At 46.8% G+C, this 4,515-nt stretch overlaps 1 non-coding gene across 1 annotated transcript; it reads left to right on the plus strand.

The window, feature by feature from the left end:
• The first annotated feature begins 2,825 nt into the window (after window positions 1-2,825).
• Window positions 2,826-2,909, plus strand: Trnas-gga (transfer RNA serine (anticodon GGA)). The gene is given in 2 exon segments: window positions 2,826-2,865; window positions 2,875-2,909. It is a non-coding gene; the product is annotated as a tRNA-Ser (tRNA).
• The last annotated feature ends 1,606 nt before the right edge of the window (window positions 2,910-4,515 follow it).

Consider the following 4,515-nt stretch of genomic DNA (forward strand, 5'->3'; position numbering starts at 1 on the left):
TCGCTTGCTCGGTGTCTGCGGATAAATACGTTATTGCCATGCCTGTGTTATCCCGAATTGCGATGTTATGTTCCTTCGGACATACGTAATGGATGTACGAGTACAGATTGTAGACATATGACTGACGACATATAGAATATTGCATCTGGCCGTGATTTCTACTCCGATAGTCTAATGGTAAGGTGACCGCTCACCATAAGCGAGAAATCCGGGTTCAAGTATCAGTGGAGCCCAAATTTTCATTGCCGTCACTCCATTATACAGCTGATGCGAATACGTATCATATATCGCCTATGGTCCAAGTTATCCAACAAGATTTTCAGTACTTGAGAAACAGATTGTGCTCATAAACGAGAGCAATATCAATACTGAATTTTGTTTTAGGTCCACAAAAATCAGATTAAGAATGAAACTTGATATATACACTATGTGATCAAAAGTATGTGGATACTTGCCTGAAAACGACTTACAGGTTCGTTGCGCACTCCGTCGGTAATGCTAGGATTCAATACGGTGTTGATCCACCATTAGCGTTGATGACAGCTTCCACTCTCGCAGGCGTACGTCACAGGTGCTGGCAGGTTTCTTGTGGAATGGCAGCCCAATCTTCACGAAGTGCTGCACTGAGGAGAGGTATCGATGTCGGTCGGTGAGGCCTGGCACGAAGTCGGCGTTCCAAAGCATCCCAAAGGTGTTCTATAGGATTCACATTAGGACTCTGTGCAGGCCAGTCCATTACAGGGATGTTATTGTCGTGTAACCACTCCGCCACAGGCCGTGCATTATTATCGTGTTGAAAGATACAATCGCCATCCCCGAATTGCTCTTCAATAGTGGGAAGCAAGAAGGCGCTTAAGACATCAATGTAGGTCTGTGACCACACCATAACACCACCGCCTCCGAATTTTACTGTTGGCTCTGCACATGCTGGCAGATGACGTTCACCGGGCTTTCGCCATACCCACATCCTGCCATCGGATCGCCACATCGTGTACCGTGATTCGTCACTCCACACATCGTTTTTCCACTGTTCAATCGTCCAATGTTTATCCTCTCTGCACCAAGCGAGGCGTCGTTTGTCATTAACCGGCGTGATGTGTGGCTTATGAGCAGCCACTCGACCATGAAATCCAAGTTTTCTCACCTCCCACCTAAGTGTCATAGTACTTGCAGTGGATCCTGATGCAGTTTGGAATTCCTGTATGATGGTCAGCATAGATGTCTGCCTATTACACATTACGACCCTCTTCAACTGTCGGCGTGCTCTGTCAGTGAACAGACGAGGTCGGCCTGTACGCTTTGGTGCTGCACGTGTCCATTCACGTTTCCTCTTCACTATTATACCGAAAACATTGGACCTAGGGACGTTTAGGAGTGTGGAAATCCAGCTTACAGACGCATTACCCAAGTGACACCCAATCACCTAACCACGTTCGAAGACCGTTAGTTCCACGGAGCGCCCCATTCTGCTCTCTCATGATGTCTAACGACTACTGAGGTCGCTGATACGGAGTACCTGGCAGTAGGTGACAGCACAATGCGCCTAATATGAAAAACCTTTGTTTTTGGCGCTGTCTGGATACTTTTCATCACATAGTATACATATGTATATAAAGTCATTATTGAGCCAATTACCATACAATGTTCGGAGTGCCGAACGATCTCGTTTGGGATGTAGAACAAATGAGGAGGTAGTGGAAATAACACACAAGAGAGATACCATAACGTGTGAAACAGAAGACAGAAAACGTTTTTGGTTGGGGCACTAAATGAAATGGGGCAAGAAAGAATATCCGAGAAGCTGTTTGAATACAGACCGACAAACAGGAGGCGCAAAGGAAGACTGCGAATTGAATCGATACAAGGGACAGAAAGGAGTATACGAACAGAAATTTGAACTTCGAAGATGCGCAAGAAAGGTATTTATGGAGGCTGGGATGCGGCATGAGTCGTAGGACCCCCGCCAGTAAATAAAGAAAATGATTGGATATTTCTATGAAGATACTGAAGGCGGAAGTCTGTGTTGCGTACTGAAGTGAGGTAGATCAGATAGCGAACTGGATAATGTCCGGCAGATAGCTGCCCTTCGACGCCGCAGCCGTACCTCTGCTGACTCGGGCGCACGAGGCAGTGTCCACGGGCCGCCCGCACATCCGGTTCCCGCATGGTAACAGCGGCGCTCGGCCGCAGGCGTGGTCCGCCGCCTCCACTTGCGGTATCGGCCACTTTAAGAGCCGCAGTCTCTGGCTGACCGTGCGAGAATTACGACATCGCGGCTTTCTGCTGCGAGATGTGATTAAGTTGGTCTCCCTGCAAGGCAGCTGCGCGGCCGGCACGCATCGACCGGACCGCGTCACGTTGCATCGCTAAGCCGATTATTGGCGGCTCCGCAAGTGCAGAGCCCTGGAGAAGATCCCCGTATCTGTTGCGCATGCGATTTGGCGGCGACAAAACGACTGACAGCGTGCTTCGACAGGAGTTTTATTTGTTTTTATGGTCCTTAAGGGACCGATACTTACGACTGGGGGAGGTGGTTAGCATCGTTTTGGCATAACTTACCGGTTACGACTATAGTGGCACGCCTCTGAAATAACTTCGAGTTTTCCTTTTTATTTGGCCCTAGATGGCTGCAAACAGGCAGCGAAGAAGAACATCTACATGACTACTCTGCAACTGGCACTAGACAGAGGGTTCGCCAAACGACTTTCAGACAGCATGTCGACCGTCCCGTTCTCGAGTAGCACGTGGGGCAAATGAAAAACTAAAGTTTTCCCTGAGACCTCTGACTATAAAGACGGTTATTTCTCCGTGTGAAGATGGAAGTGGCCGGTGTGGCCGAGCGGTTCTAGGCGCTATAGTCTGGAACCGCGCGACCGCTACGGTCGCAGGTTCGAATCCTGCCTCCGGCATGGATGTGTGTGATGTCCTTAGGTTTAAGTAGTTCTAAGTTCTAGGGGACTGATGACCTCAGAAGTTATGTCCCATAGTGCTCAGAGCCATTTGAACCATTTTTTAGATGGAAGTCAATATAATATCTTCGAGGTAGGAAGAGAAAGTTGCTGAGTTCCCTTCTTTGAACTGTTTCGATATCTTCCGTCAGTGCTATCTGGTAAGGATCCCATTCCGCGTAGATTTACTCAGGAAGAGAACAGACAAGCACAGGGGAAGTAATGCCTTTACTAGATTGTTTGCATCTTCTAAGTGTTCTAACAATAAAATACAGTCGGAAAGAGATTGGGTTTCCATGGGACAAAAAGTGCAGTGAGTCTCTATGACAGCATTTGTCAGCACAGGAGCAGTAGGCAGCGTCAATAATGCTGAATCTAACAGTGCGGCTAATTTCGTACGAGACGTATTGTTAAAATTGCGGGATTTCTTTTCGTGAACTTAGACGTACATAAGTTACACCATTGGTGACATCAGAGGACACACAGCTCTGCACTGTTATTAGCATCACTAATTTGATCTGTGTTACCCGCGTAATAAACGCGATTTCCTGGATTAGAAGTGTTAGAAGTCATTTTTCCTGCATGTAGCCATGACATGAGCAGCTATAGCAGTAGATAATATTAGAAGTAGTAATGGTAATAGTAGGAAAAACATTGAAAGTGGAAGTTATTCATCATGTACATATCGAAGAAGAAATAGTAATAGAAATAGCAATTGCAATAGAAGGGCCCCATCTGGTGGAATACTCACAAAAGAAGCAAACAAAAGATATAATATGGAAGAAACATGTTCCATTCTAGTTTTAGCTTCATATAATGTTTGTAACTGTTTTGTTGTGCCACTTGGCTTTATCATCTTGATGTTACCTCCTACAATGCTTTTCCATCTGCCTTTATAGATCCTGACTTTGTAATGTATCTACATTAGTGACTATGTGTGTTTCACATTAGTCATTAAGATAAAACTTAGCATGTATTTTACACTAAAGAGCCAAGGAAACTGGTACACCTGCCAAATACCGTGTAGGGTCCCAGCGAGCATGCAGAAGTGCCCCAACACGACGTAGCATAGACTCGACGAATGTCTGAAGTAGTGCTAGAGCAAACTAACTCCATGAATCCTGCAGGGCTGTCCATAAATCCGTAAGAGTACGAGGGGGTGGAGATCTCTCCTGAACAGCACGTTGCAAGGCATTCCAAATATGCTGTCTGGGTAGTTTGGTCGCCAGCGGAAGTGTTTTCACCCAGAAGAGCGTTCCTGGAGCCACTCTGTAGCAATTTTGGACGTGTGGGGTGTCGCATTGTCCTGCTGGAATTGCCTAACACCGTCGGAATGAACAATGGGCGCAGGTGATCAGACAGGATGTTACGTACGTGTCACCTGTCAAAGAGTCGTATCTAGACGTATCAGGTGCCCCATATCACTCCAACTGCGCATGCCCCACACCATTACAGAGTCTCCGCCTGCTTGAACAGACCCCTCTGACATGCAGGATCATGGATTCATGAGGTTGTCTCGATACCCGTACACGTCCATCCGCTCGATACGAGACTCGTACAACCAGGC

This window comes from Schistocerca cancellata, chromosome 2 (genome assembly GCF_023864275.1).
Source record: "Schistocerca cancellata isolate TAMUIC-IGC-003103 chromosome 2, iqSchCanc2.1, whole genome shotgun sequence".
In the NCBI taxonomy this organism is placed as follows: domain Eukaryota; kingdom Metazoa; phylum Arthropoda; class Insecta; order Orthoptera; family Acrididae; genus Schistocerca; species Schistocerca cancellata.